Raw genomic sequence first — 14,743 nt, 5'->3', positions numbered from 1 at the left:
AAACAAAGGACAAGCGTCTAAAAATTCCAGGGAAAATGAGAATCCCTTTGCAGCCAGAATTTTCACTGACAATCTGTATTGAGAATGAAGAAGGAAAATTTAAAATTCTGGAAAAATATTATCTTGACTCCTATTCCAGGCAGTCTGTCAACTAAGTAGGAAGGCAAAGGCAAAGGAGATTCTGTTCAAACAGGCAAGAATTCTGAAGTTTTACATACAACAAACAAATTGCAAATATTTACAAAATTTATGTAAAAATACTATTTTTTTTCAGAACACACTCTAGCAAAACTTAAATGTTAACCATCAAAGATGACATGAAGGAGATGGGGAAGCAGTATTAAACTTGGATGACTATGAAAAGAAATGTCAATTTAGAGAACATACAAAGCGCAGAAAATATAGCAGCAGGTGTCCGAGAAGACTAGCCTCAAGAACAAAGTACATTCTGTTGAACATATGTTTTGAGTAAGAAATATATGATTAAGTTATTTGGCCTAGTAGGATGAAATTTCTTTTGTCAACAAGAACATAAATATGAGAAAGTTAATATTCGACTTAAGAATACATGCTAGCGGCGAGTCCATGTGGGCTCCGGCGCAGCGCAGCGCGGGGTCACCATGGCGGAGGTGCAGCAGCTCTGGGTGCAGGAGGCGGTGGACTCCAGGGTGAAGAGTGTAGAGTGAGAACATCCGGAAGATGCAAGGCCTTATGTTCTGGTGCTGCACTGCCTGCTGTGAAGATAACCAGGCTTCCATGAAATAGGTACACAAGTGCATCGAGCGCTGCCATACACCTCTGGCTCCAGCACAGGCCTTAGTGACTAGTGAGTTGGAAAAGTTCCAGGAACGCCTGGCCCGAGGCAGTATGCATTGTAATGACAAAGCTAAAGATTCAATAGATGCATGGAATAAGGGGAGCTTCAGGTGTAAAGGAAGCTGGACAGTTGTGTGTCCAAGTGTGTGGATGACCACATGCACCACATCTCAACGAGGACCAAGAAGATGGAGTCCCTCTCATCCACTGGAAAATCAAAGTCTTTGCTAGAGAGCATGGGGCTGAGGGCAGGAATCTATTTACTAAGAGAAATGGGAATTTTAGTCTTATAAGCAAAGTTATAAATGAAGAAACTAAGGATGACAATAAGTTTAAGGCATATTTCACTTGCCTGTGGACGCTGGTTCTATTATGTTTTCATTATAGAGAGTGAAATGGAAAACACTAGTGCTAAACTTTGAGTCACAATACCATGGGAGAGTGTTCTAAATTTATGTGGCAAGTGCTTTTCTTGGCAGTAGAGATCTCCTAGGTAACAACCCAGAGATCCTTCGTGTACCATATTCTTATTACTACACAAGTTGTAAGAGTTTGGCATGTTGCTATAACCAGCCTCCAATCTAGTCAAGTTTGAGGAGAGGTGTATCTATGGTCAATTCTTGTTTACTATTAAGTATCAGGGCATCAGTTTCTATGAGTTGTAAAGCAAATCCCTGTAGATCACTAATTTAGAAGGGGAAAAATGTTTCTAATCTTTAGTTTTGCTCGGTTTTGTTTTCTATACAATAGCAGGAGGCAGGTTTAAGCTACAGACTTGGAAGCAACAATAGTTTAGATGAGAATGTGAATGGTTCCTTTTGCCATCAAGATGTAAATTTGAAATTCTGACATTGCATTTCTCAACCTGGGAACCACTGCAAAATCATAATGGTCAGTGTCACACTTGATGAATATTTAACTTTCCTATATAGATTATTTTATGTATATCAAAATTCCTTGTTTCTCCAGAGTACTAGTCTGTTTTCTACTTTTACATCTGTTTAAATATTTTTCTCTTCTCTTTCAGATTGCTATTCAGCAATTAGACCTAGGATGCAGCGTATATATCCGGGCATAAAATACACTGCAATACCCTCATTTTAATTTTATTCTACTGTTATCAAAATGTGATCTTTGCCTGCTCTAAATTATACAAATAATTTATCATCAATCTTACCCTGTATCCTACATGCAGTTTTAGACTGTTAGCTCTTGACTGTAGTTTAACTACAGACTGTAATAAAGTTATTTTAAATCTCTTAATATAAATAGTATCTATTTCTGGATAAATATTGCTACTGAATTGAGTAAAAGATCATGTTCAGTATATGTGAGCACTGATAAACTAATTATCACAAATAAATGGATAGAAATGGGAGAAATTGTAGAACAGGTGTATCAGTCAATTCTTTCAACTCCTGCCAAATCATGTCAAAAAATTTTACACACACACACCCCAAATCTTACAGTGACTTACCTTAAAAATATTTGAAATACATTAGCAGGTGACAACTCAATTGTGTTACCTTCAGTCTTGGTCCTGACTTGCAAAAGTATTTGTCACCTTGTCATTAGAGTTATTTTACTTTTCCATTTATAGATAGTATGTTTAAATGGTTTTACTGAGACATTCAATAAGTACAGTGCTTAATTTGATTCAAATTTATCAGTGAGTGCAATCAATATTAAATTCTTTCTTTTTTGCATTTTATAACAGTATTAAAACCTCAGAACTACAGAATTAGCCAACTTATGGAAAATATTGATTATATACCTATTTGGCAATGACTATAATACCATCAACCAGTCAGTCAAATCACATTTATTATCCATCAGAAAAAACGTTGGCTGCATTTCTTAGTTCAAATATGTGCATTAATAAGTGTCTTCATGAAAATTTCTCAACATCCAAATTAGTTCTAAGTAGATAATCTTAACATAGAGCCCCGTTAAGAGTTCGTGATCTAAATAAAAAAGGGTGATTTTCTAGTTACATAAATGATAAGAAAAAACTTGCATGTAAAAATCTGAAGGTGCATACAAGTATAGGAATATTCCTACTCAACCATACATCTACGTTTTATAGAAGCTGGACTTCAAAAATTGAGAAAAAAGATATAGGGATACAGGAAAAAAAATCAGACACTCTTAAAGTGAGAATATGTCTTAAAAGTCAGAATGTAAAACTCTGACAGCAAAGTCAGTACTCTCAGAGGAAAAATGAAAGAGGAAAGAAACACAGATCTCAATGACATGTCACAGAAAATCTGAAAGTTGGAATGATGAAGGCATTACTACATGCATATTAAGGAATAACAGAGAGGTCTGGGAGAATATTAAGACAGTGTAAAGTGAACATAAGCAATATTCCTGTAAAGGACTGCTAGCCAGGGCAGGGGAGCAAGATGGACAAGGAAGGGAAACACCTACTTCGCCTCTATGGGTTGTGTTAATTGGACGATTACTTATCTCTATTCAATTATTTTTCCTCTATACCCAAAAGTATGATAATTAGTTTTCCAACTGGAAAAATAGAACAAAAGTCTAAAAACCAAGAGCAATCAATAAAACACACTAATCTCTTTTTACATAAAATCACTTTAATTTCAATTAAATTATCCTGGCATTTATACTGAAAGGATTTACAAACATAATCATAAAATATCCATCAGTAATGCTTATAGGTACTCTGATTAACTGGGTGGTAGTATAATGAGAAGCTAATCATTTTATTCATATATTTAGGGCCGAGAGTTTGGCCTAGTGGTAGAGTGCTTGCCTAGCATGCACTGAAGGCCGGGGTTAAATTCCTTGGTGCCACATACATAGAAAAAGCCTAAAGTAGTGCTGTGCCTCAGATGGTAGAGCTCTAGCCTTGAGAAAGCTCAAGGACTATGTTCAGGCCCTGAGTGCAAACCCCAGGACTGACTATATATGTAGGTTTTGAACATTGAATTGGCATTCTTAATATCAATGTTGGAAACCTTCTAGAACTAAAGACAGTAGTATTAGCCTAATGAGCTCTTTAACAAATGCATCTGTCTTCTTCCCTGTGCAGAGTCAACCACAAACCCTAGGTGAAAACCACAGGGAATCTGATCTCATGAATTTTTTTTTTTTACAACTTACAGTAGCTTTAACTTGAGCTGTCATTGTATGTGTTTGCATGATCTTGTGATATGCAGAAGAGGGCTGGGACCAAGGCCAGGACAAATTTATCACCATTACCCCAGAACCCTTTAAGGAAATTCTTTCATTGACTGGCATTGAGATGACATAGTCTAAATTTTGTTCTAATCCTTAGTTCTAGTAATTCTATACATCTTCCTTGAGTGAATACAAAAGACCTGAGTATAAAACACTGGTTTCTATGTACATTTTCTTGGTTTCCCCAATGGTCTAGAAATCTGGTAGTGTAGAAGGATTGGTAGGTATTCTGGTATAAAGATTTTTCCCTAGTTCATGTTTGATGTCTGCCAGGTCCTTGCAACATTTTAAGGAACTGGATTTTCAAAACATTTGGGGAAGTTTCTGAGTTTGAGTTAAATCTCTTATTTTGCTAATATCTATCTCTGTTGAAAAGCTACTGTGTGTTTTATTGATCATTCCTTCTGCAGAGAGACTTATTGGCTTTCTCAGCAATTTATGGCTTTTAGTGTTTGCCTCATGAAAAAAGATGGATTATCCAACGTTCCACATTTGGCCATTATGCATTATTATCTTTCTCTTGTAGTGAAAAAGTATAAAAGGTTTGTAGGAATTTATTAGTTTTCCATGTTAAAAACTATTTGAAAATGACTTAGTAGAAGTAGTTAGAGACTCCGTGGTCTATGACTTTCTAGGGAAACTCTACTACCAAAGACATGCAACCTTGTTACAACCCTTTAGCATTGGTTACTTGTGAATTAAGTTTTACCTTGTGTGTAGGCTGGGCTGGTCTATGATTTTCTTGATGTTGAGTACATGTCTCCATGCCCAAACTTTGGTTAAAATTGAATCTTTTGAAATTCCATGTACAACTGGGATCATAGGCCTGATAAACCTAAGGTGTGTGTGTGTGTGTATGCATGTGTGTGTGTGTGAGTGTGTGTATGCGTGTGTGTGTGTGTGTGTGTGTGTGTGTGTGTTTCTGTGCTGGGATGAACAGTTTCAGCATATAATAAAGTGAGATACATTTTGGAGAGTATGATAAGTCCTATGTAGCCATCTCTTACTTTCCTTTATTATCAAACTAGGAACTTGGGCTGTTTTATTAAAGACTGGATATGAAAGCTGAAGTGCTTTGCCAACACAAACATCAAAGGGACCAAAGTATACTTTCCCCCATATGTTTCAGATAGTTTTTCCATTCATGTCTGATATCAGTCAGGAGAGTGATAGATTGTAATACCTCACACCTTGAAGATTAAACACCTTCTCAGCTGGCATTTCTGTTTCAACTTCATTTTTTATCACCTGATATCATAAGCAACTTGTATTATGTCATGTACCTTCTCTGTCTGAACAATGAGACTGTGTTTTATTTTTAAAGCATTTTCCTACAAATAAGTAAACTCTGCCTTGTCTTTGACAGAAGCCAAGTTTCAGAATGAATAGCATTGTTGGACAGTGAGATAAGATTATAATGGAGTCTATAATAATGGTGCCAGTCACAGATGGTAGGAAGGCTGTTATTCTTAGACTGCTGTATTTGTAAATCATGTTAGATTTCCCATAGCTTAATCTAAAAAATGCCACCTTGTCAGTTGTAGAGGCTTACATTTAAAGTTCCCCAGAATAAACCATTTCAGAAAGAACATCCTGCTCTTCTTTACTGTGTAATAAATAAGTTCCAGAAGGGACTAAATAATTATCCAGAGAGCTCTTTCGCCTCCATGCCTAGTTCTGTATGAGTCAGGATTCTATCATATATACTGACTCTTTCCTTTACTAAAGGTATGTTTGTGTCCATTTTTGCTTTACTTTTGTTACTGCTTGAATCAGAAGCAATTGTACTGATACTGACCAGAAGGTTGAATTTGGGAGTTGTGTGTCTGGGGGGAATGGCTATAAGGAGGAGGCAGTAAGTCTGAAGACCACATAGGGATCAGGAATAGAATTTACAAACAGGAAAGCTTGGAGGTGTTTATTACAAGGAAACAAAGAAAAAGAGTAGAAAGATCCAGGAAAGAAAACGTTCTCCAATATTCTAGACTTTGCAGGGCGTGGTGGCTCACGCCTGCAATCCTACCTACTCAGGAGGCTGAGATCTGAGAATCAAGGTTCAAAGTCAGCTCAGGTACAAAAGGACATGAGACTCTTATCTCCAATTAACCTCTAGAAAATAGGAAGTGGGGCTTGGTTCAAGGGTAGCGTGGTATCCCTGAGCTAAAGAGCTCAGGGACAGTGCCCAGGCCAAGTTCAAGCTCCATGATCCACAAAGAAAACAAGGACAAAAACAACAAAAAACTTTCCATTCTTTTTAAAATAGAATTTTAGAACTGATAACTTTTTAAAAAACAAGGCACTACAAAAATCAGAATGTGTATTTCATTTACACATTTATTGGAAATGCATTGTTTTCTGTGACTCTCCCTTCTCATACTTTGTTTTCACATTTTCTTTTTTTTATTGTCATTCATGATCCTCAGATCTCAGCCTTTTGAGTAGCTAGGATTACAAGCATGAGCTACCACGCCTGGCTTGTTTTCACAATTTTGTGTGTCCTTTCATGTCTCTTCTCTGTACAGCTCTATCTCTAAGTATAAACCATGTAGTCAGCAGGAAGGAATTGTAAGTTGTTTCTCTATGGAAACATATCTCACCTTAAAACATGCTAGTGGATACTGTGGTATGAATGAGTTGCTATGAGTTCATATGCTGAAATCCTAATCCCCAAGGGGTTGCTATTAGAAGGCTAGATCTTTGAGTGATGTTTAGATCATGAAGACAAAACTCCCACAAATGAGATAAGTAGTCTTTTTTTCATATATTTTTTATTGTCATTCATAGAAGGGTTACAATATATTCACCAGATAGAAGGTGCATTAATTCACATACATTGATACCCTTTCTCACGTCTTGGTCCCCATTTCCCTCCCCCCACCCCACCCCTCATCTTGTTTTCCCCCCTTCCCTATCCAATTTCAAATAACAAAATACAAATATATCCAATATATCAGATAGCAAAGTGAGATACTGTAACAATATGAGATCACCAAGGGACAGCAAAAGAGATGAGAGATAACATAGTACATTAAGGACAACAATCACTCATTATATGGCTTTTGTTTCTATATCCTAGAGGTCCTTTCATTTAGCATCATACTATATGGCCTTATGTATCAAGGTTTTGCTCTATTGCAAATCTCTGCTAGGAGAGCCTAAGGTTTCTACTGATTATGACAAATGAGGGAAACCATTGAGCCTATGTTCCTTTGAGTCTAGCTTACTTCACTTAATATGATTTTTTCTAAGTCTTTCCATTTCCTAACAAATGGGGCAATGTCATTCTTTCTGACAGCAGCATAGAATTCCATTGTGTATAAATATCATATCTTGTTGATCCACTCATCAACTGAGGGACATCTGGGTTGGATCCATATCTTTGCTATGGTAAATAATGCTGCAATGAACATTGTTGTGCTAGTGGATTTAGTATGTCCTTGTTTCTGAACAATTGGGTAAATGTCTAGTAGTGGAATTGCTGGGTCATAGGGGAGCTCTCATTCAACCACTATAGAAAGCAGTATGGCAGTTCCTCAAAAGATAAGTCTCTTAAAAGATAGTCTTTTAAAAAAGACCCAGAGAGGCCCTTTGTTCTTTACAGCAAATGAGGACATGCAGCAGTGCTGAGGAGGAGCCAGGAAGCTCTCAACACCTTTGGTTTATCACAGTGTACAGTAAGAGAAATACATTTCTGCTTTTTATAAATATCTTAGCTTGTATTTATTGTCTGTGGTGGTACCCAAGCTTGAACTCAAGGTCTGGAGGCTGTCCCTCGAGATTGTCCCATTTGTAAGGAAATGGAAAGACTTGGAAAATATATTAAGTAAAACAGACCCAAAGAAACATAGGCTCCATGGTTTCTCTCATTTGTAATCATTAGTATACATCTAGAATTCTCCTAGCAGAGGATCACAAGAGCTCAAAAGCTATGTACACATGTCCATATAGGATGAGGCTAAGTGGTTCCATATCCCATTAAGGTTTATCTCATGATGTTACTGTATCTAACTTGGGTACCTGGTATACTGAATATATGTTTATTTGTTTATTTGAAAAAGGTAAGTTACCCTTTCACATGTCTTGGTCCCCATTTCCCTCCCCCACTACCCGTGCCCCTCATCTTGTTTTCCCCCCTTCCCTATCCAATTTCAAATAACTAAATACAAATATATTCAATATATATAAGGTAACAAAGTGAGATACTGTAACAATATGAGATAACCAAGGGACACAAAAGAGATGAGAGATAACATAGTACCTTAAGAACAACAATCATTCATTACATGGCTTATGCTTCTATATCCTAGAGATCCTTTCATTTAGTGTACTACTATATGGCCTTTTGTATCAAGGTTTTGCTCTATTGCAAATCTCTGCTAGGCGAGCCCAAGGTTTCTACTGATTATGACAAATGAGGGAAACCATTGAGCCTGTGTTGCTTTGAGTTTGGCTTACTTCACTTAATATGATCTTTTCTAAGTCTTTCCATTTCCCAACAAATGGGGCGATGTCATTCTTTCTGACAGCAGCATAGAATTCCATTGTGTACAAATACCACATCTTGTTGATGCACTCATCAACTGAGGGACATCTAGGTTGATTCCATATCTTTGCTATGGTAAATAGTGCTGCAATGAACATTGTTGTGCTGGTGGATTTAGTATGTCTTTGTTTCTGGATGATTGGGTAAATGCCAAGTAGTGGAATTGCTGGGTCATAGGGGAGCTCTATGTTTAGTCCTTTGAGGAACTGCCATACTGCTTTCCATAGTGGTTGAACAAGTTGCATTCCCACCAACATAGTAGTAGTGATCCCTCCTGGCCACATCTCCTCCAGCATTTGTTGTTATTAGTTTTCTTGATCCTGGCCAAGACATGTGAAAGGCTATCAATGTATGGGAATTAATGTACCATCTATCTGGCAAATATCATGTAACCTTTCTATTCATTACAATAAAAATATATGAAAAGAAAGAAAAATAAAATTATAGTACCATTCTAATCTTTGTATAATGATCTTGGTTGAGAGCTCTTCTTATTCTAAAGTAAACATCTTCCCATTCCATATATGTCTATCTTCTTCCCTTCCCCTCAAAATTGGCAGCATAACTCTCTAAAAATAGAGACTGAATTGTATGATTTCCCATGGAGTCACCTACATGAATATCCTATTATTTGTCACTACAGAGGTGTATTCTCTTACTTGCTTCAATTTACAGTGTTATTCAAACCCTACAACATTCCCCTGCACGAATATTATGTAGAGGTTTTGAGGTCTTTCTTTTAAGTTTTTTATTTAATTGGTAAAGTGATGTACAGAATGATTATGGTATATAAGTAATATAATGAGTATCATACTTGTAGAAACATGTTACTTCCTCTCTTGTTTTCTTCTGCTTTCCCTTCTTCCTGACCCCAGCTCCCCAAGGTATAAACTTCATTTCCATCATACTGTCTTGCAAGTATTGCTGTTGTATTGATTCATGCTTGTCCTTTGTCTCACTATTTCTGTGATTTTCCCCTTCCTTCTCCAAATCAGATAAACTTATACACAAATCACAGGGTATCAAAATATAAAGCAGTGACAGCAGGGGGTAAACCACAGGGGAAAAATGAAAAAGAAATAACTGTGAATAGTACAATAAAAACAAGAAAAATTTTTTTAAAAAAAGAAAAAGGTAAGTCAAAGGAAAAATAAGATGAGTAGGAAGGGGCTTGGGTAAGGAAAGTGGGAGAAAAACATGGGAAGGGATAACTATGATCAAGAAGAATGTATCTACTATCTGATGAATGTAACTGTAGCCCTTGTTAAAAGTAAAAACCAAAAATAGTATTCTCCTACTTGAGTCACAAAGTCATGTTTTGCTTTTTGATAATTAATTGGAGATAAGATTCTGTGGGACTGTGATGAGCAGGCTAGCTTTCTACTGCAGTCCTCAGGTCTCAACCTACTGCATAGTGAGAATTACAGGTGGCAATCACCAGTGCCCAGATTAGCTTCTTATTTTTTGATAACTTGTTACAGCTGTACAACCAGACTATGACACTATTAAGGGTTAATCATAAGTTTAGGAATTGAAAAGCTAATAATGGTAACTTTATAAACAGCAGAATAACACTTAGATTATTCTTAATATTTCAAAATATCATTTAGAGATGTTATAAAGGACTGTTAAATATTGTCATCAGACTATTCTACTAGTGACAGAAATAAAGACAAAATGAGGCTGAGAGAAATTGAAAATGGCAGATTACACATTGCTAAATGAATCATGTGTGAAATCATGGTTCTTCAATGTTAGTCCTGGAAGTCATAGATTTTGCTACGTATTTCCTATTCTGTGACTGTTCCTGACCAAATTTACCTTTTTTCCCCAATACTCGAGACTTTTCCCAAACCTTCCATCACAAAATGTTCCTTGCATCAAAGTAGTAAATGAAATCAAAAGAGAACCACTTCATTAATGAAATTTTGAAAGAGAAAGAACATTTAAGATTACTAGGTGTCAGTTTATTTTGTATCATGCTTATTACAGAGCCCTTTCACAGCAACAAAAAACCCCAAACCCAAACCCTGTCAATTAAGCATATGAGTTCCACTTTCTGGAAGAGATTTCCTGAAGCTCCGGATATTAAAGATACATCATAAGTATTAGAACTAGTCTTAGGACCAGGTCTTCTAACTCCAAACCCACTTCTCTTTCCAATCACTCTTATCCAGTTGAGTGTTTAATTGCCAGGCCTCCTTCTACTTCCTTTGGTTGCCTGTCAAATTTTATTCCAGTTTAGGAAATTTGAATGTGATTTTTTAAACTCTAAGAGGGTTTAATTTTTCAAGAATTTAAAATAATATTAATGACCTGTGGCTTTTGGAATTCTAAGAATCTGGAGTTTAAAATTCCTAACAGAGCTGCAATTCAGAAGATATTCTGAGAGATCACTAAGAAGGGGAAATGTAATCTTCTTTGCTATAAATTGGGCTAGGAGAAGTGTCACATGTAAGCCAAGAAGGCTTGTAAAAATGATTGTTGAATTTGTAGCAATTTTACTAAGTAGCTTTCTTAAAAGAAATTACATACATTTCTAATTGGACACAAACCCAGTACTCAAAATTCTTTTTTTTTTTTTTGCCAGTCCTGGGCTTGAGCTCAGGGTCTGAGCACTGTCCTTGGACTTTCTTAAGGCTAGAGCCTCTCTCTCTCTCTCTCTCTCTCTCTCTCTCTCTCTCTCTCTCTCTCTCTCTCTCTCTCTCTCTCTCTCTCTCTCTCTCTCTCTCCCCCCCTCCCTCCTCCCCCCTCCCTCTCTCTGTCTCTGTCTCTCTGTCTCTCTCTCTCTCTCTTTCTTTTTTTGCCAATCCTAGGTCTTGAACTCAGGGCCTGGGCACTGTCCCTAAGCTTGCTCATGACTAGCATACTACCACTTGAGCTACAGCACCACTTCCACATTTTTTTCTAAGTATGTGCTACCAAGGAATCAAACTCAGGTTTTCATTCATGCTAGGCAAACACTATTACCAGGCCAAACTGCCAGCCTCGAGCACAGCCCCCACCGCCTTTTTTCTTTTTTTAACCAGTCATGGGATTTGAGGTCAGGGCCTGAACACTGTCCTTGGACTTTTCTCAAGGCTAGTACTCTACCACTTGAGCCACAGCACCACTTCCAGCATTTTTCTATGTTTGTGGTACTGAGGAATCAAACCTGGGTCTTCCTGAATGTTAGGCAAGCACTCTACCACTAGGCTAAACTCCCACCCCTCCTAATTCTTTACTATTATCTCTGTTTCACTATTTTTTCTATCTGTTGCTTCTCTATGGTAGAAATATACACTATTCCACTTGTCTCAGTTTTGTGTGGGTAACTTAAAACTGACCATGATGAAAGTATTTATATCATGGAAACCACACATGATAAAAAAAGATTGTAGGCCAGGCTTAATAAATAGTGAGCTTTGGTGGCTGGTGGCTCATGCCCATAATCCAGGATACACAGGAGGCTGAGATCACAGTTCAAAGCCAGCCCAGGCACGAAAGTCCATGAGACTTCTAGCTCCAATTAACCACTAACAGAAAACTAAATGTGATGCTGTGGCTCAAAGTGGTAGAGTGCTAGACCTGAGGTGAAGAACTCAGAGACAGTGCCCAGGCCCAGCCCCATGACAAAAATAACCCCCCCCAAACAAAAGGCACAATGAAACAATTGACATGAACTTTACAGTGAAAGTCATTGAAAATTTCAATATATTTTTAAATTGGATGTTATACAATCTTACAGCTACAAAATTTAGAATAATTTTTGAAAAACAGTATAGCAAAAAGTAGAAAGCATATTCCCTTGGAATATGAGCACACTTGTAGATGAAAGAATAGCAGAAAATCTATGTATGTCCCTTTGCAATTTTGTTTGAATAGCAACTCAGAGTGTGCATAGTAATAATGATTTGATGTAACATATCTGTGTGTGCTTCCTCTTTATTGATTGGTGAGAGAACTTTTTCTACTGTGGGGACTCAATGTCTGCTGCTGGAAAGTGTCACCTTGTAAAAATGTCACCAATTTACATAGACAAATGGAAAAAAACTCTCATTGGGTAAAAGTTAGCTTTGTAGTCTTGGCTTATGTTCTGCCTCAATATTTCTCATTTGTGACTAGGACAGGGATGTTTACCTTCTGTAACTAAACCTCACCTACTCTGGCCACGGTTAACTTATGTGTTTTACTCTATTCCCTTGGAGTTTGGCATTGTATTTTGCTACCGTAATAATTGTCATCAAGGAATTAATGTCTTTATCTTTACAGATAGTGTGTGTGTGTGTGTGCGTGTGCGTGTGTGTGTGTGTGTGTGTGTGTGTGTGTGTGTGTGTGCGCGCGCGTGCGCATTCGGGAAAATCTATGTTCTGGCTACGATTTAATCCCAATTGATAATCCAAAGACTGAGAGTCTAACCACTTGACTAATGATAGTGAGAGTAAATATGTAAGACATAACTTTTATTATATAAACCAGTTTCCTTTCTATACTCCTTTAGTCATACCATTTCCAATGTCTTTTTACTGAAGGCCAAATTAGTCACATGATTCCTTCTTCCTTTTATTAACTTGAGTTAGAAAACAAGTAAGGTAAAATTCAAAATTTTAGATGGAGTATCTACCAAGATTATAGTAAGTTATTTTGGGTTTTAGAGTTGGCTTAGTTTGCCATTCATATATGCCCCGTTGGTTTTTATTTGGGGTTCGGATTGTACTGCAGTTAATCAAACTTAAGTTCTATTTGTAAAGGCCTTGATGAGACAGCAGAAATGTCAGAATAGAAGAAGGAATCATGAGATGCCACGGTCTTTTGATTTTCATTTGAAGAGTGGAGGTTAGTTCAAGGTCAATGAAGGAAAGGATACTTTGTTTCTGAGAAACTTGATGAGAGAAATTAAAGAAGCTCATTGAAAATACATTTCTATTTTTAAGCATGATAAGGATGCTATAATGATTTGAATAGGAATATAAAGATTTTACAAGAATAGGCATGTAAGGAACTATCAAAATTGTAAGCTAAGGACTTTCATTTCTTCATTCTTCCACTAGGGCTAGATGTATGTGAAGCTCTTTAAAATTATGCTTAATAAAATTTTCAGGGTTAGTTGAAGGGTAATTTATTCTCAGGATCTCATACTCCGAGAAATCTTAGCTTATTAGTGTTGTTCTTTTCTGAAAGGTAAAATCACACTGTCAAACAATTTAATGTCAGATTGGTTATGTATATATTTTATACATGATACAACATATACTAACATTAATAAGTATAGGAGTCATTTACCCATATGTAACAAAGATGTAATAAACAAATTATCACATTTTTGTGAAAGTATGAATGCAAAGATGAAGTTTGGTTGGAAAAAAAGACCAAAAGTAGTGTTGATTTCATGGAGTTAGTTTATGTTTAGCTTTAATTTTGTTGCTTATCCTCATTTCTTTGCCAGTCCTGGAGGTTGAACTCAGGTCCTTAGACTTTCTTAAGGCTAGAGTTCCCCACTTCAGTCACAGTGCCACTTCCATGTTTTTCCACATACATGGTACTGAGGTATTGAACCTGGGTTTTTGTGCATGCTAGGCAAGCTCTCTTATCACTAGGCCAAATGTCCAGCACCACTTATCTTCATTTTTACTTTCCTACTTTTTTGTAGTGAGCATGCAATCAAACAATAAGTAATAAAATAAAACCTTGACTCTCATGATTCTGAGCAAAAATATTGAGCAGAGCCAGGTGTAGAGGCTCAAGCCTCTAATCTTAGTGACTCAGGGGGCTGAGATCTGAAGATTGTGGTTCAAAGCCAGCCAGGGCACCAAAAACCATGAGAGTAATTTCCAATTAATCACTAGAAAACTGGAAGTGGTGCTGTGGATCTAGAGGTAGGGCAATAGCCTTGAGCTGAAGAGCTCAGGGACAGTGCTCTAGGTCCAGAGTCCTAGCCCCATAATAGACCAAAAAATTGTTGAGCAGAACAAATATTTCACATACAAGTCACTAGAGAACAGTAATGTGTGGCTTCGGGCTAGTTGAAGGCCTCTCTGGCTCTCTGATTCTGGGGCCTGAGAGTCACAGTTGTTGATATGATGGAATGAAGCCCCTAATCAGTCAAGTTCTACCTGAATGGATTTTTCTTGAAGAAAAGAGCATACATACTAAAAATATCTGAAACCTATTAATCTTCACATCCCCACAGGACTCTTC

At 37.0% G+C, this 14,743-nt stretch overlaps 1 pseudogene; it reads left to right on the top strand.

The window, feature by feature from the left end:
• The first annotated feature begins 620 nt into the window (after positions 1 to 620).
• Positions 621 to 1,109, top strand: LOC150059733 (TIM double twin CX3C motif protein pseudogene; annotated as a pseudogene).
• The last annotated feature ends 13,634 nt before the right edge of the window (positions 1,110 to 14,743 follow it).

Source organism: Megascapheus bottae, chromosome 8 (genome assembly GCF_031878675.1).
Source record: "Megascapheus bottae isolate mThoBot1 chromosome 8, mThoBot2.hap1, whole genome shotgun sequence".
Taxonomy (NCBI): domain Eukaryota; kingdom Metazoa; phylum Chordata; class Mammalia; order Rodentia; family Geomyidae; genus Megascapheus; species Megascapheus bottae.
The sequence above is the reverse complement of the archived record's forward strand: the minus strand, read 5'-3'. Positions and strand labels throughout refer to the sequence as shown.